This window comes from Sesamum indicum, linkage group LG1 (assembly GCF_026168435.1).
Source record: "Sesamum indicum cultivar Baizhima isolate 11 linkage group LG1, ASM2616843v1, whole genome shotgun sequence".
Lineage (NCBI taxonomy): Eukaryota > Viridiplantae > Streptophyta > Magnoliopsida > Lamiales > Pedaliaceae > Sesamum > Sesamum indicum.
The window spans coordinates 8,321,870-8,347,554 of NC_142657.1; the positions used below are offsets into that span (position 1 = coordinate 8,321,870).

Here is a 25,685-nt window from a genome sequence, read left to right on the forward strand (position 1 = left end):
TTAATCCTAAAATACAAATTGAATAACAGTGTGTTCAATGATATTCAATTAGGTGGATATGTCTGCTAGTGATAGTAGAGTAAATGATCAACCACCAATTGTGGAACAACATGAGTCAATGTATCATGATGTGGAGCCAGAAATACTAACAGAACCTGGTCCTACACCCACTCCACTATGTGTTCAAGGGCCTACGATGTACGAACAATTGCAGATGGCCAACACAAACATATCCTTCCAACCCCAAGTGACATTGCAACCGAGACTTAACATCAGGGCACCTCCTCCAATGACTGGTACCAGTTTCATGCCCTCTTTTTCAAGCAGGCCATCAGATCCTATTTCCAAGACAATAGTGAAGGAGCATGGGAGAAAGTGGGTTGACATCTCTAAATGGCCTTCCCAAAGTTCTGAGGATCACGGGAAAAAGTAGTTTGTTGCACACTTGTAGTGGATTAATTTTTGTACACTTGCTTTTGTGAATCAGTTTTTGTGTTGTGGTGGTTAGTTTTTGTGGATAGTTTGTGGTGGTAGAAATGGAGTTAGATTATTAGTTTTTGTGGCTATTGTTTTTTGGTTGTGCAAGTGAAGTGAAATGTCATGAAGTCAAACACATTGCAATGTAAGCATTTTTGGCAGAAATTATGATTTCCAGAAATGATGAGTTTGCAGAAATTATGGTTCTGTTTTTTGTTTGTATTTTTTGCATTGTTTGCATTGTTTGCATTGTGCAAGTGAAGTGAAATATGCTGAAACAGGGGTATTTAAGTATTTTGTTTTTTATTGGCATTGTTGAAATTTTGGTTTGCAGAAATTTTGGATTGTGCAAGTGAAGTTTTGATTTGCAAAAAGTATGAGATTACAGTCCAGGGCATAAATTATGTTTGCAGAAATTTCATTACACATAACAAAATGGTTACATATGAATTTGTAATACAATCAATTGAAAGATGAGACTAAATACTAAATACAATACATTGAAACAGGGGAAAATTCCATTACACATAACCAAATGACTACATATGGATTTTGTGCTACAAGTACTTCAAAATAACCAAATACAATACATTCAAACACTTGCTAAACATAGTACAATATGAACTAAACCTAACCATCTTCTTCATCTTCTACACCCTACATTTTTCTTGTTGCTTCTTTGAACACAATCCAACACTCACCCAAATGCACATTATGCAAACAACCAACAAAACAACTATCAGTCTCCAAAGTCTTCCATGCCTGAAATTTAGTTTCAAAATTTCAGCTTCCATTTCACTCTTCTTGCGCAATAAACCTGGGATAATTGTACGTGCCCTTCTACACATTGGAGGGTCCTCCCAATCAAAAAAACCACACCCACCCATCTACAATCAGTTAAGAAAATAAGAAAAATATAATGAGGAGAAATTTCTGCAAAGTGGAGATGAACACAAAAGAAAAACAAACTTACATTGTAGTTTTTACATGAATGGAATCTCCTTCCAGGATTGATCTCAGTCCATGAGGTCCGAAGCACTGCCCTCTTTCCACAATAGCAATCGACGAGAGATGAAACACTGCTCATCTTCAATTCCTTGCTCAATTTCTCCTTAAATCGTGGTTTGGCTTGGGAGCGAATTTTTCTAGCAAAGATTGGGAGCGGATGGGGTTAGCTGTCAATTTTGTTTGCAAAAGAAAACTTGCGATTTTTAACTATGGGCAAGCTGACGTGGCTTTTTTTCCACGTCAGCGATGCCACGTCATGTCCCCCCCCCCTTTCTTTTTACACATAAGCAGTTTCACCGGACACGTCAGCTTCCCCCAATTTTCAAAAGCTCACGTGCCTCCCTCGTGCACAATTCCGGCTGATCTAGGGTAATTTGTCCTAAAATTGCCAAATTTTTTTAATTATTGTTCCACAATACTATTATGATAAAGACCTGGACTGAAAATGTCACAACCCCTAAGAAACTGGACGAAAATTGCAATTTGCCCAATTATTTTTTTACGGGGACTTTTGTTATAATAAACGTAATTCAGGGGTCAAAATGTATAATAAAAATTTTATAATTTTGTAAAAGGTTTATTAGCGGTAAGATGGTCGCATGGTAAAACATATTTCAACTCTCTCCTCTTTCTCTCTCTCTCTCTAGGGTTTTGTTTTTCATCGATTGAACGAAAAATTCCCCAATTGGTCGTATCTATTCGATCGAAATGGTAAGCAAATGCGCGTTCCTGATTTCCAATTAGCTTATACGCTATTGTTGGCTTACCCATTTTGTATCTCGTGCTGTGATTTATCGAATGTTTTGGTTTAATTTTGTAGGAAAATGGAGGCGGAGATTTGGAGGCGAAAATTGAGATGTTGCTGAATGTGGAGAAGCAGATGAGGCAAGTGGGTGATGTTGCAGGTACGAGGAAGGCCGTCACACCTCTTGCAATTCTTCTTCTCACACCTCAAACAATACCCCTCATTTTCTCCCTCCAAGAAAGCCAAAGCCGGCGAAGGAGAGACGCCGCAGTTCCGTCCTCCCACCACCAAAATACCCTCACCCAACCCCACCATCAAACCATTTCCCTTCTCCTCTGTTCACTTCTTCGAGGAAAAAAGTTAAAGAAAGCAGGTGAAGTTCATGGTGGTATGCCCGACTCAAAGGTTCGAATGTGATGGTACGGCAGCGCCCGCGGGAGAAGCAGCTGCGGATGTGGGTACAAATCCAAGGAAGGAAAACCCCGCTGGTAAAAACCCTTAAACCACCGCTTTCTCCCCATCATCAAACCCCACCGACACTCACATGGTGAAACCCTCTCACCTTCATTTCTTTTTTCTTGTGTTCATTTCTCACCCAAAAGAATAGAGTAAAGAAAACCAAGAAAAGCAGGGGGGAGAGACAGAGCGAGGAGGAGGCCTCAAATTATGGTATTGCGAAATGTTACTGCTGTTTGAACAATCCTTCTTGGCCCAATATTTTCTCATTGTTCATATATTGATAGATAAAGAAGGAATACTGGAATACTCTCTGTTGATGTCCTAAGTTTGCTCTCACTTCCTTGCAAATACTTTCTCCCTCCATCTTACATGTCATCTTTATCTTGCTTTCTAGTGCTTCTTTTATTTAATTTTTGCTTTGACAATCCTAATGTGTTTAACTTGCTCTATATAATATCATATGGTCAGTAATTTTCTTCTACTTAAAATTAGAAAAATGTTGCTAAGGATTGTTGGAACAGTTTACATCTGAATTTGATGAATGTCTTCTTCTAGGTTTGGGATTACACTGGCTTTGGATATACAAGGTACAATGCCAGAGACATTAACAAAGAAATACTAGGGTAAGCACAATTCTGCAGCTGTCTCCTTCCGTGATGAAACCTGTAATGTTCACAGATAATCTTGTTTGTGGTTTTCATTTAGGTGTGTTGTGGAGAATAAAGTGCTTCATAGATCTTTATTATCATGCTTCATAGGCCTTTCCCTCTTTTTTTTTTTCTTTTTTTCGTTTAATCCGTAATACCCAAACCTGAGGGTATGTGTCTGTATAATTATCCCGTAATCTTCCTTTGTTATTCCAGCTCTTAAGATGTGACAATTTGTAAGACATGAACATTTATCTAAATCATGAGCGTTCCATGGTTGCTCAGGTGTCATTGCTAAGAGGATATAAATCAGACAGGAGACCTGCAAACTCGACAATGATGGCAATTCTGGATGGCTTTCAGAAGGCATATTCCGTTGATTTCAGACCACTCAATGCACTCCGCCCTGCTGCATTCCAAGGGGCTCATTATATTTCACCATTGAAAAGGCAAATAATCTCGTATGCATCTGGTGAGCAGAGATTTCCGCTTTTCTTATGACTTGTATCAGTTAATTTTCAGAACCATGCTAGTTCTTTTTGAATGATGAATTCTATTACATGAAGTTTTAATGGAAGCCACTTTTTCTTTTATGATGTTTGGTCCCCTTGACCTGTCCAAATCCAATTTTCATCCCTCTTTATCTTCTAATTCAAGAACCAGCTTCAATTTCTGATGGTTTTAAGGGCCTTCACAATTTATCATTGTTGGTTATTACCACGAACAGTTCAGTCTCCTTTCCAAGTTGAATACATTCATCATCTATAACCATATTGTGAGTGACAGGCTGTTTCTGCTGTTTGAACAATCCTCAAATTAGGATTTTCTGTACAGTTTGGTCTTATGTAGACGTTATTCGTGATATTCCTGTATTTAGTCAGTTTGGGTAATATTGAAGCTGATGAGCTTCTGCTCAAATATTGTTTCATTTGGTAATTTACTGAGTTGTGGAGCTTTGTGAGTGCATGTATCATGAATGATTATGCTACTCAAGATTGAATTATGATCAGCTACCCCCAAAACACATTCATTTTTTTTTTCTCGAAAAATATTCAACTTGTTAATAGATCTGAAACTTATGCGAACCCATTCATTAGTTCATTGGTAGTGCTAGCTATTCTTTTGAGTGGATGGGTGGGCTGGTCCTCGTCCTATGTTTATCTTTTTAATGTTGTTCAAGGGTTGAAGGAGTATAATATTTGGGTATGGAGATTGGGTGGTATTGAGTTAAGCACTAGTAGCACAATGACATTGGGAGGAGAATAAATGGAACATAAGTATTGTCAAAATCTTTTAGGTACCTTTGAGGACTTACCATGCTGGCGATCAATATAACAAAGCACGACGGTCTTGTTTATATGAGTGTCACTTTTGGCTGTATTTGTGACTTTGTGTGTATGTAATGATTCATGTTGTTCTTAGTTGTATGATGCCCTTATAAGTTCATGATTGATGGTTGGTTAAGGCTTCGTCTTAACAACTACTTATCTTTTTAAGCAATGGATTGGTTGTTCATATATATATATGTGTGTGTGTGTAGACATTTGCCACATCTAATGCATTTGTCAACGTCTTTGTGTTTCAATGTTTCTGGACCACATAGGTAACCAAGCTTGTACACTCGTTTAAGGAAGGTTCGGAGGAATGGTCCAAGAAGGCGGTAGAGCTTGAGGATTCATGAAGACTTTAGAAGTAAGTTCTATTTGTAATTTATTTATCCAACAATAGCGAATGATGCACAGTACACTAATTCCTCTTGTGAACATGCAGTTTGGTTGTGGAATTTCAAAATTATCTGTTTTTCTTATGTCTTCATGCATGCTGGATGAAGGTGTATGAGGTGGCAAAGACGTCTTTGAAAACAATGACAAAGAAACTAGAAAGTCTTTGCAAAGTGATAATGGTGGTAAAAAGTTGATCATTTTCTTGGCTTTCACTCTTCATTTCATCCATCAAGCATTCCTTTATATGTTTGCATTGTTATCTTGAGTTCTTGATATTTATCATCTACATTATGGGGTTGTGATTTTCTTTTTATCTATGGCATGTTTGTTCCTTTGATAAATAGTGTTGGATGCTTTTTTAGTGGTTTTCAATTACTTTACTACTGTGGTGTGGGTGTTTCTCATCTTGTTTAATTTGGTTGTGCTTTTATGTTATCTCATTCAAGTAAACGACGTGTATTGTGTTCTTTGTGGTATATCAAGCTCTGTGAGACATTTTGTTGTCGGGATGTCCGTAATTGTTTAGCATTTTAGGATTGGACTCTTGGTTCAATTGAAATTACATGAAACTTCTCATTCTAATTTTGATTTGAACAGCCCAATTCACCTTCCAAATGGGATAAAACATTTCAAAAGTAAAGAATTCCATGCCATATATGTAGTGTTAATTAACACATAGGAACCAGAGGGTAACTTTTTTTTAAATTTTTGTTCATCTTTTGTTGTCCTATCAAACTACTTTTGTTTTGTTTTCTTTTGCCAGTTACTATCAAACTACTTCCGTTTATATTATTTTTTAGTAATTTGACAAATAAATGTGATTTAGGAAGTCATAAGATTGAGACATGAATGTGCACTAGCATTATGTGATTGTTGCTTGATTAACTGTGGAGTCGTTGAGGCATAATTTCATGCATTTTGAATTGCTTTGAAAGAGAGTTGGAATATCTTTGCTTCTACTAAATCTTAGGATTCTTGTGAGATCATATTTGTTTGCTGAAACACTACCCGGTTGATCCTTATATCCCTAACATGGGACATGCATCCATTTTGAAAAATTCAAAGGCCCTTCCCCTTCCAGAAAAAAAAGAAAGAAAGAAAGAAAAGTAAGAAAAAGGAAATTACATCTACTCCGCTGGTTTAGGTCACTTAGTAACTGGGTAACTTCATCACAAATGTTGTTATTCACGTAAAACGGTGGCCGGAGCTATGAGTATACAAAGCACTTTAGGTAAAACGTCTTTTGGTTGAGTAACCGGGTGCCTTCACCACAAGTGTTGTCATTCGCGTCAAAAGGCCAGAATGCGACGTTTTTTGGTTGAGTAACCGGGTGCCTTCACCACAAGTGTTGTCATTCGCGTCAAAAGACCGGAAAATGGCCTAAAGAACACAAGTCGCGGGCAAAAACAAAGGAAAAAAAAAAGAAAATAAAAGCCGTGACTAAAGCAAAAGGGGAAGAAAAAAGAAAAAAAATTCATTAGTGGCCAAAGAAAAGAAAGAAAAGCGAAATCCGTCCCGACTAGGTAGATGTGAGGAGATAAAAGGGTATTGTGTTAGCATCGAGGATGATAACACTTTGAAATCCATAGATTTTGTGGAAGCTTGATTGCCCTCCTCTATACTTGGCAAAACGAAGTGTTGTGATGTGATTGGCCTCTTACCCTCGTTATGATAAGTTAGCATTTGCATAATGTATTGCGGCGTTTGTGTTTTGAGATTATGTGCACATAGTATTTCATTCTGTTGGAGGCAATAACTTTAATGACATTGCGGCAGTCCTTTCTTTTCTTTATTGATTTATTAAAAAATTGTCACATTTCTTGGTGCTGAAAATTTTTGTGTAAAATCCTCTACTTGGCATGCCTTTTCTTATGTGACTACTATTTTTGGTAGGGAGGAGGAGGAGATAGATTCTGGCCTTGTATTTATTGTAACAATATTTAAATTCTATATTATTATAGTTTTCTTTAATCTTAATGAATTATTCCCTTTAGATTGCCATCCCAGCAGGGTGAGGGTGCAAGTTCAGTATATAGCAGTAGTGCATCTTACATGACCGCCCCTTAAAAGGAAAATGTATGTGCTTGCATGTAAGAGTTACAGAAGTCTACCATGGTGCATATAGACAAGTATTATAAATTTTTCACTTCTAATCTATACTGGCCCATGAATGCGGTTTATCCAGGTATGTGAGGTTGGGAATCATTGTTAACTAATAATTGATAATAAAATCAGATTCCTTTTTTGTGTTCCATCTTCTGTTAAACTCTTTAATGAATTTCATCAGATATCTTTCAGTTACATTTGCTACACTTGGTGAGAACACCAGATGATGTCCCTGGATGTGCTTATTAGTGCTGGTGTTCCGTGGTGCAGGTGACTATTTATATGCTATCATATTATCTTTATCATTTTGACCCCTACACTCTTATGCAGAACCCATTCATTAGTTCATTGGTAGTGCGAGCTATTCTTTCGAGGGGCTAGGTGTGTTAGTGCTCTCCTGCATTTATCTTTTTATGCTCTTGAAGTGTTGAAGGAGTAAAATTCAAGTCCATACTCGACAATAGATATTGGGTGGTATTGAGTTATGAGCTCACAGCAAGGTGTTTTAAATGAAAAAAAGATTACATCATGAGAAGAATATATGGAACATAAGTACTGTAAAAATCTTAGGTACCTTTGAGGACTTAGCATTCTGCTAGGGATTTTCTTATCCATTGAAAATCAACAGATACAATTAGGTACCATCATTTGTAATTAGGTCTGTGTTACTTTTTGTTGCTCTGCATCTTTAGTGATTTAATCTTTGGTTGCATTGTAAGTCACTCTCTTAAATCAATGTTTTTCTTGACTACTGGTGCAAAAAGCTCGAGAATTTGTTGCCACTTCCCAAGAGCTTATCACTCGGGGTTCAGTCCTGGTAAGTCGCTTGTACTGGCTTAATTCCTATCGATATTTATGTTGATCTATCTAGAGAAGTTATTTAATATCAATATCTGAAATTAAAGTGCTTATTCTGTTTATTCGATCTTATTGTTTTAGGATATTATTGTGGAGATGCTGCTGATATGGCTAATATTGAATCGTCGAGTGTTGCAAGAGAAGCTGCAATACATAGTGCAGCTATTAGGTGTCCTCCAATGGTGTCTCGCTTCCAGTTATCATATGATCTTGCAGTCTCGTTATGTTCTAGGTTTGTTTTCTTTTCTTATGTGTGATCCTCTTCTGGTATCACGCAGAAATGGTCTCTTGGAAATTTAGTATTTTACCGGCATTCCTTTTCTTGTTATGACCTTGTGCAGAAACTTATGGTAAGATAATAATTATTATTTAAAATTGAAATATATGCAAATAATTGCTTCATTTATGTAATATGTGACTTTTGATCACAATTGGAATGCTAATTACTGTGTCGCGCTGTAGAATGATGCATGTTAGTTGGAGCTAAATGAAGGTAATTTGGTGGATATCTCGAAGTCATAAAGTATCAGAGCATTTTAGAGGATGCTTGATGGTTTTGATTTTTTGAGTGCAATAATGGCAATATACTAAAATCGTCTACAACAGTAGACATACTGTCCCCATATTCTTTTACTATTCCTTTCTCGAATTATGATATGCCTGTTGCTATGTAAATTGTTGAACTTATGTACATGAGCATGCAATTGCAATCTCTGGGATTTTGGCATCTAACTATTTGGACAATGCTCTGGTCCGTTGTTGTGGGATGGGATGTTTGATGCTACATTTAGGATATTCGATACAGTTTGGTCTTATTTAGACGTTATTAGTGATATTACTTTTTTTTAGTCAGTTTGGGTAAGATTGAAAGTGATAAGCTCGTGCTCAAGTATTGTTTCATTTAGTAATTTACTAAGTTGTGAAGCTCTGTGAGTACATGTATCATGAATGATGATGCTAGTCAAGATTGGTTTATGATCAGCTACCCCCAAAACCCTTCTATTGCATTTGGTCTCTGAAATATGCAACTTGTTAATAGATCTAGATCTGAAACTTTGAAATAATTAAGCAGGCTGTTCAATTTGAGAATTGGAGTTCATTGGGTTTAGGCCTTGAATTGGTATCCTTTTGTCTATACCTGTATCATCCAGAATGGTACCGTGATGCCAATCAGGATCACCATGAACTCTGTGCTTCCTGTTTCCATCATGTCTGCTGACTTGTATTGAACTACTCTGGCTCTTTGCGGATCTTGGGGGATCTTCAATAGCACTGAAGTGTTGTTTATATATCAAACTACTGCTGAACTGATGGATTTGAATTAGTATCTAGTTTCTATAGAGACTAATTACTGGACTACAGACTATGATCATGATCATTCTGTTGCAGTTTTTCGCCACAGAATATGAAATAAAGTAATTTCTACTGTGATAACGAAGAATTTTTCGCTCTTATGATCATCTACATTTCTTAGACTAAATATAGTATTAATTAGTTACTGAACGAGGTTCTTTCTTATTTACTTTGTTATTTAAATAGGATATCTATGGTAGAGAAATTTCTGTTTTTCCTGCGCCAAAGGGACAAATAATGACATGGAAGGAGTCTTTACTTGATACACCTACCTATAGTTGGGTATGCTTGTTTTACAATGTTCCTAAAACGGGCGTGTTCTTTTTCAGGTAGGAGATGTGGCATTGTCCATATTGCACAGTATGGTAGCCGCTCATTCAGATATAGATGATGCTGGAGAGATTGTTACACCAACCCCCAGAGTAAAGAGGATCTTGTCAAGCTCACGTTGTCTCCACATATTGGACAAGTAATATTTTTAAGTGCCTGTCCTTCTATTGGTTGTGTGTGCTCTTGTCCCAATTTGGCCAACTGAAAAATCTACTCAGACTTATTAGAATAAAAAATTGCTAAAGACGCAGAAAGTTATGCTTATTATTGTATCTTTTGTTTATTTACCTGGAGAGCCTGAAAAATGTAAAGGTTGATATGTGGTTTCAAACAAGTTCCATCAACCTTTGTCCTCAAATATTTGAGATTTTCAATCTGGCAGTTCTATGATGTATTCGCTTAGGGATAGTAAGTCGAGGATTATGTTGACGGATATGCGAGGGTGGGGTACAGCATTTCCGACTTCTGTTGAAAGAGTTCTAAATTTTGCTTGTACGTAGATCTGGTACAAGTTGGTTCAAAAGAATTATGAAGGGCTGTTCATTTTGTTTTTCCCTTCCCTCAATCTTTACTCGCTTCAATGAGCAGGCCATTCTTTCACGTACATAAAGCACTGGGCCCCTTAAAGCATTCCTTTGGTTATGAGCTTGGTTACATAAAAGATTGATGTGTGGCACGTAGAGTAAAATAGGATCAGAGCTTTATCCTACAATAAACCGGTTGCCTTGCAAGCCATTTAAAATCGGAGTCAGTTATCCAGTATTTATGCTTATCGTCACATGAGATGCACATTGGAGACTGATTGAGCAAACAACTATAGATGGGTCACTGGAACTATTGCACCTCCTTAAACTAAGATATAGTTTCCCTGTAATATGCACTTAGGATATCCACGTTTACTAGTATCCTTAAACTCCAGGTGTTTTAAAGATGCAACTTTTCATATTCTCTTGTATCTTTTCATGGTAATTATATTATAACACTTTCACTTTGGAAGTGGGGTAACTTTTGTTCCTTTCTTTGCCTTCCACACAGGTTTGAGATGTTTTCGTTATTTTTTCTTTTGTTTTTAAGTTGAACTAGGCAGTGGCTCGATGGTGGCTCCCTCAATATGCACATTGTTTCTCAATTTCAGAGCTTCAGTTAATGAACCAAACTCTTTCCTCTATTTCTTATGTGCAGGCAATGCTTTCTGGTGAACCAACTATTGTTGATGCTGTTGCTGCTGTGCTGAAAGCTATAGTTACTAGGAACCCAAAAGCAATGATCCGACTATACAGTACAGGCACATTTTCTTTTGCTCTGGCTTACCCTGGACCTAATCTTCTTTCAATTGCCCAACTCTTCTCAGTGACTCATGTTTATCAAGATTTTCATGGTGGTGAGGAAGCTGCAGTTTCCTCTTCTCTACCTTTGGCGAAACGAAGTGTTTTGGGCCCCTCTTACCTGAGTCATTGCTTATGTACTGGAACGTAGCGGCCCAGTTGCTTTTGCCGCAGCAATGGTTTCTGATTCTGACACTCCTGATATTATTTGGACATACAAGATGTGAGCAGAAAATCTGATCCGTCAGGTAGCCCTGAATCTGCAACTGCAGTTTGCTACTTGTCTTTCACCCCAAGCATCTTTTGTTAACATTTAGTATTTACATTCTAAAACATGGTGGTACTTGAGTCATCCTCAATGCAAATAAGTGCTGCATTTAACTCTCAGTTTTATTTGATTAGGTTCTTCAGCATCCTGGTGATTTCCCTCAGAAATTGTCACAGCATTGTCATTCCTTATATGACTATGCTCCAATGCCACCAGTGACATATCCAGAGCTGAAAGATGAAATGTGGTGTCATCGTTATTATCTTCGAAACTTATGTGATGAAATTAGATTTCCTAATTGGCCTATTGTTGAACATGTTGAGTTTTTGCAATCATTGCTAGTAATGTGGAGAGAAGAGTTAACTCGAAGGCCAATGGACCTTTCTGAAGAAGAAGCTTGCAAGATACTACAGATTTCCATTGATGAAGTATCCAGAGACGACGCCCCTAAGAAACCAAGTTTTGAGTCAGTTGAGGAGATACCTGATATATCAAAGCAGATTGAGTATATTGATGAGGAAAAGCTCAAGAGACAGTATAGGAAACTTGCAATGAAGTATCATTCAGACAAAATCCTAAAGGGAGGGAGAAGTTTCTGGCAGTGCAGAATGCTTATGAGTGCTTGCAGGTATGCCAAATTCCTTGATCCTGTGTGAGGATCTGTCGTTACTCTCCTATGATTAAGCTTGAGAAAAAAGAAAGAACATATAGACAAGGGATCTTATAAGCTGCCAGATCTTATTTCAAATGAATTAGTCGACTTGTTTAGACGCCGTTTTCACAATTAAGCTGTTTATTTGACTGGTAGAAAGTGCTCTAAAGGTATTTATGCTGTCAAGATGAGCCAAATGCTTTTTTACACATATAAATGGATATCGGTATTGGTTTTAAATATATCTTGGAACTAGGAAGGACACGGGACTATATATATATATATTTAATTCTTAGATATGATACTACCTCAATTTAAGGTGTGGACCAAGAAATAAATTTAAATATATAAATCTAAGTGGCTTTTGCGGAAGAGTGAAAATGTAAATCATAGGGCTTTCCTATGAGGTTTGGACTACTTACATATGTTTCCCTTTGGTTTTGTTGCCTGCATCTAATATTTCATTCTGCAATCAGTAAACTTCTTGGAATATGATCAGCAAAGTTGGACAAAATTCCTAAGTTGAACCCTACATATGAGGGTTTTTATGAGGCATGTCTTTGGCCGGAATGCAATCCTCTTTAATTGGTTGTATTTCTTCATATTTGAGTTCCATGTTTCATATTTTCTTTTTAGTGATCTACTGCTTTCTTATTCCTCTCCCTTAGGTGACCGTGCAAGGATTGCAAGGTCCCAAGAGTTGGAGGTTGTTGCTTCTCTTAAAGGGCCAGTGTATTCTATATAGGCGATATGGGAATGTATTGATGCCATTCAAACATGCTGGATATCCTATGCTCTTAAGTGCCATTACAGTGGACAAGGATGATAACAATTTTCTTTCCTCTGATCAAGCACATCTTCTAGTTGCATCCTCGGAGCTTGTTTGGTTGACGTAAATTCATCATCTGCCTTTAATTTCCATATCATTCTTCTTTAGATAATACTTTGTAAATGTACTTTTGCTTATGCTATTTCCACATATTTAACTTTCAGGTGCGAGTCTTCATCATTGAATGGTGAAGAGCTTGTGAGAGATGGTGGAATACCTCTTCTTGCAACCCTCCTTTCCCGTCGCATGTGTGTGGTCCAACCAACAACTCCTGCCACTGAACCGTCCGCTACTATTGTCGCTAACATAATGCGAACCATTCCAGTTTTGTGTCAGTTTGAAAGTGCGAGAACTGAGATGCTCGAATTTTCAGGATTAGTTGATGACATTGTTCATTGCACTGCACTTGAGCTTGTTCCTGCTGCTATTGATGCTGCCCTGCAGACCATTGCTCACCTTTCTATCTCCTCTGAAATTCAAAATGCCCTTCTGAAGGCTGGTGTACTGTGGTAAGATGGATCATTATATTGTTATAATTATGCTTTCATCAGTTTTCTAGCATGAGATTCTAGTTTCTGGAAGTTCGCAGAACACTACTGTTTCTGTTATGGATTTCTTGACCGTCCTTTTATATTTATCGCTAACCTGGTTCCAAGTGATATATTGCTTAGTGACTTAGTTTCTATTCGTTCATTACTTTTCACTCTTTTGCCCATATAATTCTTCGTAGCTCATATATGGATATTGAATAATGAAATTACCCATATTGGTCTATTTATAATGCTCTTTGTGCTCATGTGGATGACTTTGTTGCTGGCATTTTCTCTGTGTCTGTCTGAGCTTGTATAGAAAACTTATTTGCTTGTGAAGGTGGTCATATTTTTATTTTTTTAAATTGAAGAAAATGTTGGAACTCTAGTGTTGAAGATGCTTTGTGGTGACTATTCTTTGAATGCCAGAATATACTTTTTCTACGTGAAGTGTGAAAACTTAAGCTTTATGAACAATCTGAATTTTGAAGCCACTGCATCAGCTGGCACATGACTGTTACATCTTACAAAAACCACTCCGATGTTTCTCAAAAAACTGCCGTACCTTGATGTTATAGTTTTCTCTTGTGGTCTGTTACTTGAATCGAGGTCCATTTACAAACTTGAGGGTTCATAGAGTTAATGTTTATTTGTTCGGTACCTTTTGTCGAGTCAATTTGCTTGCAAAGAGAGTCCAACTTTTATTTTAAAATTGAACAAAAATCTTGGAACTATTGTGTTGAAGGTACTTTATGGTAACTATTCTTTGAAAGACAAAATTTCTTTATTCTGTGGCACTGTGGAAGTTTATGGTTTATGAACATTGTGAACTTGAAGGCCTCTGCATCAGCTGCTATGGGCCTGTTATATCTTAAAAACCACTCCACTGTTGCAAACTGCTTTATCGTGATGTTATGGTCTTTCTCAGGTGGATTTTTTTTTTGAATCCAGGTCCATTTCAGAAACTTGTGGTTTTATAGGGTCACTTTTTGTTTGTTCAGGTACCTTATACCATTGTTGCTCCAATATGATTCGACGGCGGAGGAATCAGATAAGACAGATGCACATGGTGTTGGAACTAGCGTTCTTATAGCAAAAAACATACATGCTGTAAAAGCATCTCATGCCTTGTCAAGGCTTAGTGGTTTGGTTGACGAGGAGATCCCGACACCCTACAATCGGGCTGCAGCTGATGCCCTTAGAGCTTTACTAACCCCTAAACTTGCAAGCATGCTGAAAAATAAATTTGCAAAAGACCTCCTATTCACATTAAACTCAAACTTGGAGTCCCCTGAGGTAAATGCTGCAGATTTTGCATTTTGACAAAGAAAAAACGTATTGGGTGCCACTTGAGCATTGCCTCATCTTCCTGCATCAATATCTGCATATTTTCTTTGAATGTTGTGAAACTCAGAGCACTATAACGGGGCAGGCTTCTTAACATACCTTTTCTGATATGTAGGCAATATTTGCTTCTTCTTTTGTAAGTACTTTGTTGGTTCTATTAGAAGTAGATAATTGGGGGAAAAAAGAGAGGAAAGCAATATGTTCTACATGTTTGTGTTATTAAAAGTTTTCAAATTGGCTTTAACTACTTGGTATGTAGTTGTCATGAAGATTCTATAACTGATTCAAGTTTCATTTTTTTTTCTTTTCCCGATTTACTTGTTTACTAGCAAATCCGGGTGGTGTGGTGGCATGAATGTATTCTGGACGTTCTTCATTTAAATTTAGAAAACTTAATTTTCTTTGAATTGTCTATTGCACATAGTATTTAATTCAAAGAATCTCTTGCAGGTGAACTATTGGTTCTTTAAGGGAAGAGGTTATTTGTTTGCATCTAATAGAGTACCTTCTTATCTATCTTGTCTGATCAAAGAAATTTGGTGTTGGGCCTTAAAATCTATGCCCTTCCTATCTATGACTAGTTGTGAAGTTTCCCTGCATTTCTTATGTTTGATATGCAAACCTATTTGCACATTTTCCTCCTCCCCACCCCATAAAAAAAACAAAAGAACAAAAAAAGAAGCTTTTGCACCAGAAGTTCTTTTCACGAGCCTGAAGGTTTTATTTTTTGCATAATGATTAAGAAAAGGGTATCTATTATGTGCAAGCTATAATTCTAATCTATATATAGGTTGTCTTTCTGATAATAATTGGGGTGTGGGTGTTACTTTCCATAACTATCTAGATTGAAAATGTTTTAAACACATATACTGTAGTTCCAAGTGACGGCCATTTGTAGATGCTCTATGCCATAGTTGATGACCTTGTGGGACTCTCAGATATCATGACATAGTTTCACTTGATCTTTCATTTACAGATAATCTGGAATTCCTCCACCTGAGTAGAACTTTTGAAATTTGTGGAAGAGCAGCGTGCAAGCCTTAGTCATCATAGTTCATATGACCTTAAAGATTCGCATTCCTTTGTTTATGAAGCATTATCTAAGGAGCTCTATATTGGCAACGTATACTTGAGAGTCTATAATGATCAACCAGATTTTGAAATTACTAAGCCTGAGGACTTCTGTCTTGCCCTTGTTGATTTTATATCACATCTAGTCCATAATGCACCCGCTGCAAGCATGGATACTCATGTTAATAGTGATGTAACCACTGATGGATCTGGGGAGCAGCATCTGATGATTCTTCAGCATCACTTGATGGGAAAAGCTTGGAGAGGGAGGATTTGGAACTAGTTAAAAATCTTCAATACGGTCTGCTATCCCTTCAGGTAGAAGTCTGGTGGTTTTTCGTCTGACACTTTTTTAGTCACCCTTGACACCTTTTTTTCTGTAATTTCAGCACTTGTTGACAAAGAATCTGAATTTAGCTTCAGTGGTCTCCACAAAGGAGAAGCTATTCCCCTCTTTGAATGCTTTTCTCTTCCTCTTTCTTCATAAAGCAACATTCCTCAGCTATGTCTACTTGTTTTGTCACGGTTGACTACATATGCACCTTGTGTGGAAGCAATGGTCGCAGATAGCTCTGGTCTGCTTGTTTTATTACAGTTGCTTCACTCATCTCCCAGCTGCCGTGAAGGAGCTTTGCATGTTCTCTATGCCTTAGCAAGCACGCCGGAGCTAGCTTGGGCAGCTGCAAAGCATGGAGGGTTGGTTTTCATTCTTGAAGTTCTCTTGCCAATACAAGGTATGCTGATCTCATAGATAGCGGTTTCTTAAGAATTCTATCTTGCGCTCTAAAATGGAAATTTTGTGTAGAAGAGATTCCGTTGCAGCAAAGAGCCGCAGCAGCTTCGCTATTAGGGAAGCTTGTTGGCCAGACTATGCATGGGCCTAGAGTGGCGATAAGTCTGGCAAGATTTCCTTGTCTCGGTAATCAGGGATGGTCCTGGTGAAGCAGTTGTGATTGCTCTTGAACAAACAACAAAACTCCTGAACTAGTCTGGACTCCAGCAATGGCTGCATCGTTGTCTGCACAAATAGCAACTATGGCTTCGGATCTGTACCGTGAACAGGTGCAAGGACGTGTTGTTGATTGGGATGTACCTGAGCAGGCCTCTGGCCAACAGGAGATGAGAAATGAACCTCAGGTATAACTGCTGTGTGCTGCAGATGTACTCTTTTGTTTTTGATTGATTACATGGATGTTCTAAAGAACGCTAATTCTGTTTAATGACTTACATCATGTATTGCTGTCTAGGCTGGAGGGATCTATGTTAGGTTATTCCTGAAAGATCCCAAATTTCCACTTAGAAATCCCAAGAGATTTCTTGAAGGGCTGCTGGATCAGTACCTTACATCCGTTGCCGCCTCACAATATGATGGCCAAGCTGTTGACACTGAACTTCCTCTACTTCTTTCTGCTGCCCCGGTCTCTTTACTCAGGATGTACCCCGCTCTTGCAGATCATGTTGGATATCTTGGTTATGTGCCCAAACTTGTGTCTGCAGTAGCCCATGGAGCAAGCAGAGAAACAATAGCTTCAGAAACCTATGTATCTGAGGATGGTTCGTTGCAACAAAATTCACAAACTCCTCTGGAGCGAGTTCGCGTTAATTGTTTACGTGTTCTACATTAGCTTGCAGGTAGCACCACCTGTGCTGAAGCTATGGCAGCCACTAGTATTGGGACACCCCAGATATGCTGTGGTTTTAAGCAGCCCCCCCTTTTTCCCCTCCAAGAAAATATCATACAAAAGATGTGTTTATCTGATTAAACATCTGTTGCTAAGTTTGGTATTGTTCTGATGAGCTTTTTCTTCAGGTAGTTCCACTTCTGTCGAACGCGATTGGTTGGCAAGGTGGAAGCATCCTAGCTCTTGAAACCTTAAAGCGTGTTGTAGTTGCAGGGAATCGAGCAAGAGATGCACTTGTTGCACAGGGTCTCAAGTGAGCATCAATATCTCTTTAGACCCTAAGTTGTAGAATTGTTATGCATGTGAAATGTGCAGACGTGGTTAATGAAACAACAATGCGCATAAATTCATCTGTGTTTTCATGATAAATTTTCTAAGATGGGTCCATAAGTAATGCAAATCATGCAATTAGTATTTACTAGATACAAAGTAATTTTCGGCCCACAACGTGCAATTATCTGTCACCTGGGCTAAGATATGGGTGGGTGATTGAGTCTGTTTTTAGAATATTATTGGGATATGCATCCTGATAAAACTACTGTTGCATGTTCCCTGTGTCATGCAATAGTAACATGGCATATAATTGTTGTAGGGTTGGTCTTGTGGAAGTTCTTCTTGGCCTTCTTGATTGGCGAGCTGGGGGAAGAAATGGGCTTTGTTCACAGATGAACTGGAATGAGTAAGAAGCAGCAATTGGCCGGGTTCTTCAAATTGAGGTCTGTACCATATCATGATTTGTGTGAACACATACTGCCTTTTCTGCATGGTGGTTTGGAAAATTCAGATGGTGCCTTTAGATTTAATGATAAATGGCTTTATATCCAAGTATAGAACATTTGCAATGAACTAACATAAAATGCCAGACCAACCTTGTGGGACAGAAGTGGTGCATAATTAGCAAAAGAAATTATGTTCTGAATTCATATGATAAGTTGCTCAAGGTGGTCTGAGTTCTATTTTGTTTAATTTCTCCAGAAATATATTTGTGTTTCTAATCTCTTTGTGGTCATAATCCCTTTGCTGTGGGATCTTCCATGTTTCCTTCAAAAGGACAAGCAAAAACAATATGCACACCAAAATGAAAAGCTCTAAAAGGATTAGTAGTTTACAAGTCCTTGTTAAAAGCTTTTCTTGAGGTATTGTGATTGTTTCGTGAGTTGATTAGCATGCGAGAATACTAAGTGAATAATGATTTATTTAGGCTTAAGAAAATTTAAGCTGCTGAGAAGATTTCTGTATCTTCGTTTCACATGTATCTTTGATCTGCTTTGCACTGTAGATGCAGGCTTATTAAGGAGTTCTTCCATACTCTCGCATAGGATGGGCAGGATAAGGTCAGCTAATAGTGGGGTCTAGTTTGGATCTAGGTAATAGAACCGCCAGGATAATAGATCATATGCTCTGAATTTGTGGGTTGATCAGGCATAGTGCATGAGTTTTAATAAGTAATGTTGTGACACTGCAGATTATCAGGAAACATGGAGTGTAAGAATTTTTGAAAAGCATGAATTGTTCTGAAATAATTTACATGCCAAATGTATGTGATACATGAATTAAATATTGAAAAGCATATTTTTTATTTTAAAACTAATTTGCACACCAAGTATATGTGAAACACAATTGACAGATATGATGGTTTTTAGAATTCAATGGATCTTTTAGTAATTTAATATTCAGAAAAAGATGTCATACTTTGTTGTAACGAATCTTCCAATAGACGTTATTGGTGATATTCCTTTTTTTTAGTCAGTTTGGGTAAGATTGAAAGTGATGAGCTCCAGCTCAAATATTGTTTTATTTGGTAATTTACTGTGAAGATATGATCAGCTACCCCCAAAACCCTTCTATTGTATTTGGTCTCTGAAATATGCAAGATGTTAATAGATCTAGATCTGAAACTTTGAAATAATTAAGCAGGCTGTTCAATAACTTTTAATGAGTTGCCTATTATACTCTTGTTTTAATAACCATTGATCTTCAATTGTTAAAAAAAAAGAACGTTATAGATTTTAAATAATTTAATATATATTGTATTTATGTATATTTACACAGATAGCTCCTTTTGTGGGTGGCATGCTCACTCTGAGAGAAGACGAGTTTGGACAATCTTATTCTTATGCATGTTTGTTTATACTTTAATTTTTAATTTTTAATTTTAAAATTCTAAAATAATAATTAAAGTAAAAAAGTATTTTTTTTTTAGGTATTCTCACTGAAAATATGATGTACGTATTCTCACTGAAAATATGATGTTAATGTAAAATAATTTCACGCAAAAAGCTATATAAAGTTGAAATTGTGCAATTGTTACTAAAAATTGAATTAAAAAATTTGAAAGAAAGGAACAGAAAATTATAGATTTAAAACAAGAAATAAAGAGATAAAAAAGAAATAATATTTTCCTTTGTGTTATTGATTCTCCGCAATTGGGTTTCTGGGAAGTGTACATTTCTTCTCTCTAGTAAAGGGGTTTTTCCCCCTCTTTCTCTTCCATCATCAACAAAATTGATCTTTCACTTCCAAGCACTTTAGCAAGCGACCACTGCTGGAGACCCACTTCTGTTCCGGCGGCCCGTCGCCGCCCAACTCCATCATTTTCCCACCACCCACGCGCCCGCACGCGCGTCTTTAGACTGCAATACAAACCCCCTTTTTCAACCAATCTGCTCAATTTCTCTCCGTCCGTCACTGTTGTCGGCGACCAGCGCCGACATTGGAGTCCCCTCACCCCACGGCTCTTTTCCGACCATCCCCTGGCTTTCTCCACCGGTCTTCGGCAGGACTGCAACGTCTCCACTTTTTTGCTCCTTTCCCCTTTCTACATTGGACACTTCGACTGAGGCCAGTGGGGGTTAGATTCCTTGATCCACTTGCAAGACTTCTTGTTTCTGGAATGATCTTAAGAGCTGGAGTTGGAAGTGGTTACCAAAGGTAGATTGTTGTTATGTATCTGCTTTTCTACTAAAGCTATTACCAATGCAGGTTTTCTCTTTGTATAAATGAATTAAACAAAGCATAAGTTGAACGAAACCGACATATGTTCTAAAGTCTTGCTTCTTTTGAGGAAACGAACTTTGTTGTCAATCAAATAGTTTAAGAACTCTACAGGTTTTGACATTTGTCTTGTTCCATGTTGACATATGTTTGAATTAATATCTTGGAATTGGTGGATGTTGTTGTTCCGTCGCAACACCTGGAACCTTATAAATACACAATAGTGGGGGTTGAGGGTGTCGAGGCAAATAAATTTCAGATTTCTTGAACAATAGTCCATTTTCTTAAAATTTTAGGTTAGTCGTTGGCTCTTCCACTCTATTTTCCTGAGCTCCTCAATCGCTTAAAACTTAGCACCTCATACCCTTCACTCATTCTATTATATGACGTGTTGCTGGGTTTGCTCGGTTCTTGTGTGTTTATAGGGTTGTAATATGCTTGCCGGGAGGGGGCGAGGGAATTGGTCCAGTAAGGGGATTGTTGTGGCCCTATACTTAGATGCCTTGCCGTAAATATGTTCTTTTAGTGTGTATACAAGAATAAGAAGTGCTATTTTAAAAGCTTATATATATTTGTGATGTTGAATATTGTAATATATAGGATGGCATTTCAATCACTATCACTATCAGTCATGCTGGTGCAGTGCCTGAAGAAGAGATTGCCCTGCATTAAGTATTAACTTAAAATTGAACTAAGTCCTCTTGAAACTACATCTTGCCCATCTTTAGAATGTGACTGTACCTTGGCTCATGTTTCATTTTATCTTGGTTTATTGCGTTGTTTTATTGTTAAATTATGAATTGAAAATATGGAACAATGCAAAGGTCATTCTAATTCTCCCTTTGAAGATCAATGAACTTCATTTTGTTTGTTTCTTTCTCTGTTTGTTCTTCCCATTCTAAGAACAAGTAAAATGAAGTAAATGAAAGGGAAAAACCATGGTTGAGATCGTACTGAATAGTTTTATTGTCCAGATAATTATGACGGCCCTTTGCAATAGGTAAGATCACAACGTGGAAATGATTTTTTAACTTGACATCTCTACGTGAACTATAATTTCATCTAGCCTTTGTCTTCAATTGCTAGCATTGCGAGTTTCAGGTCATTGTTTGTTTTATTTTCTTTAGAAAAGCAAGACGTCGTAGTGAGTGATTGATTGGAAATCTAAGTCTGTAACTCTTGATTAGTAATCTGCAAGATACCAGGTGTATTTTCTTTATTAATCTTTGCAATGCTTGCTAGATGATATATCATTACTAAGAAAAATATTTGCAATTATTCATATGTTTCATAATTACTAATTGGACTGTTTCCATGCAGTTACCAATGGCCAGTAATGTTAACTTGGAAAGCTATATCTCACAGGACTAAAGGCTTTAGTGGAGCGGACCTTCAAGCACTTCTTTCTGGCACACAACTTGAAGTAGTTCATTTGCTCTTCAATAGGGAAGATGGCAGTGGAACTGGAAAGATGCCTATTATCACGGTTGCTCTTCTGGAGTCCATGGCATCCAAGGCTAAATGCCTAAATCATCAGTTTCAGAAGCTGAGAAGCGAGTGTTGCACGGCAATTTACAGCCAGTTTCTCAATTCAAAGTATCTCTCATCCTCTCTCATTGGTTCAGTTTGAATTTTAAAATTTATTGATAGTTTTGTATGTGAATGTGTAGTTTTGGAAGAAGTATAGTAGGTACATCTTAAAGATGAAGCTGTGCTAGCAAATTTAATATTTTATCGATTGGTAAAAAAACCATGATTGTCAATTTTGCTTGGTTATTGCTTATTATTTGGTGCAATTATGATAATGTTGGATTTTTGTTTTTATTTTACAATGTTAATTTATCGTAAATTGAACTTTTAGTACTTTCTTGGTTATTGAATATGTGCTAAACCACCATCCCATCAATAAATACCGTACATAAGTCTGAAGTGCCCATGCATATTACCTCCAAAGTCAACTACAACCCAAGCTGTTTAGACTGAGGCTCGGCTTAAACTTATTCGAGACTGCATTTTTTATTGTTTCTCTCTTGAATTTAAAAAGTTGAGAGCTATTCTGCACCCTCTATGAATGTTGAATGGAGCAAAATGTGTTAATCCCACATCTTTTTGTTATTAGTCTATAGCGTGAGTATACACAAACATCCATCAATGGCTGAATAAAGCATAATGTCTGAAGGCTACCAATGTCCATTTGTTTTAGTATGAAGAAAGTGTACATACTTAAGAAAAAACCACAACAGCTTTGAAATCTTTATGCTGTAATATTTGAAGAAAGAAACCCAGGGATATTAATTTGTTTTTTTTGTGCTTAGAATGCCATTGTTACGGACATGTCTAATAATTGTAGAAACTTAAGGTTGTTACCAGTCTTGTAATGGAGATTTAGTTTTCAAGAAATGGAACCTCATGTGATATACTGAAGATAATTGGTTTTGTTTTTTGTTGGCTTTAGTAGTTTAATGGTAACTCTCATCATCAAATCTAACATTAAATTGATATGATATGTTGTGTCAACAGCTAGTCATTGCTGGAGATGGGTACTAAAGGTTTGGATTTTGTACAGCTGAACCAATTAATTGGAAGAAAAGCTGGTGGGATATCAGTATATCCTTTCACACCATCAGTTCGAGGGAAGGAGGAGCCCTGTAGCCATATAATTGTTCGGGGCAAAGCTATGTCAGAACGTGTTGGAGATTTATTTACCCTGGTAATTCTGGTATTTTTCTTTGTAATTTAATTACATGCGAATTTCGACCCCACCATTGTCACTCTTCAAGTTGGTGGAGGGCCATAACATTGTTATCATGATGTTTAAATGAATTTGTGTAAGATTCCTTTGAACTATGTCTAGGTAGGTGGAAAGTGATGATACTTGCAAGCCAATCTTTTTACATAAATAGTTTGTATAGTCTAATGTGACTAAGCCATGACTCTAGGTATACTGGGTCATGGCATAGTTGAAGAGTGTTTTGGTAGGTTGAAAAGTGTTGATACTTATAAGTCAGAATTTTTAAATAAATAGTTTGTGTAGTTTACTATGACTAAGCCATGATCCAAGGTACCTATTGGAGTTCCTTCTCTCATTCCATGCAATGTACTCGTGTTTATAACTTTATATCTATTTCCGTTCATTTAGTTTGGTGTATTTCTTGTGCATCTCTCATGTTTATGTATACCTAATATCTACTTGGGGGAATACTAGTCACTTTTTATACAGGTACTTGTGTGCATATTTATATTTATTCCTTTTGTTCATGTCCTTTTTAAGCATGGTGCACTTCTCTATATATTATAAGGTTTAAGAAAGGGGACAAACTGATAAGTTAACATCTTATGCTTGTCAGGGCGTGGTCCTCTATGTGTTCTTGTTTTGTACTGTTGCCTTGTGTTCTAGTTTTGGTCTTATTGAATTGAATGGTAGGTTGTGTTATTCTCTAATGAAACTAACTGTCAAAGCTCGATTGGGAAACATGCTTTGGTCCTCAACTGTCGCTTTCCTTATTAAATTTCTTAGAAACCGCTGGAGATTGATTGCTTCGGTTGTTGAAACTGTCAACTGTAGGTCAACCATGTTCTTCAAGATGTTCAATTGTCCGAGCAGAAGTGTTTTAAGCAGTTTGTTTCTCAAAGCGAGGCAAGAATGCAGGTATATATTGATCTCTGGCAGAACTGAGACTAATTTGCCTTCTTCAACTAAGTCATGTTAATTGTTGATTTTCAGAATCGATTAAGAGGCAGGGACATAGCATTGCAGCTGCAAGGATGGATGTAAAGCTCACTGTTGCTGGTTGGATCTCTGAAAAAATGGGTGGTGTCAGGTTGATTTGTTTGGAGTCTAATTTTCACCTTTGATATTTGGAAAGCATGTTGATGTCTATAATATTATGAGATGCATCACCATCTGTTATATGACCAAGCTTTTGCAGGCCATTTGCTGAATTTTAGAAACTCGACTATAAACCATGATGGGTGTTTTGTTAATCGTGGGAAGTTAGAGTGCATGTGAGTTTTGTTTTCAATTAGCTTTGCTAATTTGATAGATTATATTATTGTTAGCATTATACACTAGTATGCACTCTTTCACTTGATTATATAGTAACCTGGTGGAGATGAATCCATTATGTTTCTTGGCATCTGTTTATGCATGGATGTAGTGTCCAATCCATTTTAAGACCAACCTCAATTTCTTTCATGTGCGAAACATTGAAATGGAGATAGGAAAAATAATAATTAGTACATCAAATTAATTTTCTTGTGCAGTAATTACAATGAAATAAAAGTATATATTGCTTTACTACTTCTATTTTGTGGGCTTTGTCTTGTGAGATCTTGCCAATTGCAAGCACAAGGGAGAGGGTGGAAGGCTGAACAGTATTACCTGCAATAATTGTGTGCCAAAGAGTCCATTAGAGATTCTAGTTATGCGGGTGTTGGACAGTACCATGCAATGCAATGGTAGTCAAAGTAAATTACTACTGTCTTGCATTGTGAATCCTAAAATGATGTTTTCTTGGCCATAGTTTTTCTATATTATAACTCTTTTGAGTGTAGTGTTGAGCAGTCAAGGATTTGTCTTTTAAAGCTTTAGACCACCAAAGGATATGAGTAATTTCTCATAACGGTCCCTTTTATTGTCATGTTGTAGTCAAGGAACTGAACACCAAGAAGATTCTTGTACGAGATGTGGAGACAGTTAATAGCTCAGACCATACATTTGATGTGCTGCGATTTTTTGTGGTACAAGATGTGGAGACAGTTACTAGCTCAGACCATACAACCCCCGTTCTTGCCACCATCCCAATTTTCAGGGACGTGTTCTCTTCCCTTTTTACTTTTCGTTCCATTGTTTGAGTGGGTTTCTGTGCATAGATTGAGGACAATGCATCATGCATGTGCTTGTTGTGGGGAGAGCTATGTTGTTCTTTGTGGTTTGATTGGTTTTTGGGAACGTGGTTGGATAGTCATTGTAGCACGATTCTTGCGAAATTGGTTGTGTTGCTGGAAATCTGAAAGTTGAAATTCATATTAATGTGTGGAATGTGGATCTGTGGGATGTGAAATTTTTTGTCTGGTGGCTGAAAAGTTTTATTGAACACCAACTTGTTAATGAAGTTAGTGTGTCTTGAGAAAAATATGTGAATTATCTTGTGGTAGTTGCTGAATTTTCAGATTGTCATCTTGTGATATCCCTTAGATTAATAGGAATTTTGGTTTAAGTCGAGATAAGTAAGAGAAACGGACGCTTGTGGCATATTAAAAAAACCCAAAAAAAAAAAA

At 37.2% G+C, this 25,685-nt stretch overlaps 1 pseudogene; it reads left to right on the top strand.

Annotated features, from left to right (window-relative positions):
* The first annotated feature begins 2,646 nt into the window (after positions 1-2,646).
* Positions 2,647-18,197, top strand: LOC110011273 (dnaJ homolog subfamily C GRV2-like; annotated as a pseudogene).
* Positions 18,198-25,685: the final 7,488 nt, after the last annotated feature.